Below are 500 nucleotides of genomic sequence, written 5' to 3'. Positions count from 1 at the left end.
CTGGTTGGAGCATTTACTGAGAACACCAGGGTTTATTTCATTTCAGCATCTAAAAGATTATTTCCCCCCCCCCCCCCCCCCCCCCCCAATTTTATATTACTAAAATAATTGCACTACCATGATATAAGAATCCTGTAATGAGTTTCGAAACACATTCTTCAGCTGTCAAAATATTTACATTGACTGAAATGAATACAAGAATACAAGTTCCTGAAATGTCACAGGCATCCAGTAACTTGTACGCACACAGTAGCTCAGAAATGGACTCAAGTTCAATGGAAAACAGTTTGGAATGGTTTCGTTCCCTAAGAGAATAACACTAATATTTTTGACAACTTCTCCTGGAAAAGCAGTGAGAAGTGTTAAAGGGAGTGGGAAGCTGAGCACCAAATTGTTTGAACCACAGGTGCAGATGATCAGAGTGGAAAGGCTCAACTTGAAACACAGCTTGGATTTTGACAAGCACTTGGCTCTCTCGACACAAATTCTGAGTATCACCA

The sequence above is a fragment of the Catharus ustulatus genome, chromosome 1 (assembly GCF_009819885.2).
Source record: "Catharus ustulatus isolate bCatUst1 chromosome 1, bCatUst1.pri.v2, whole genome shotgun sequence".
In the NCBI taxonomy this organism is placed as follows: domain Eukaryota; kingdom Metazoa; phylum Chordata; class Aves; order Passeriformes; family Turdidae; genus Catharus; species Catharus ustulatus.
This window is presented reverse-complemented; position numbering follows the sequence as displayed.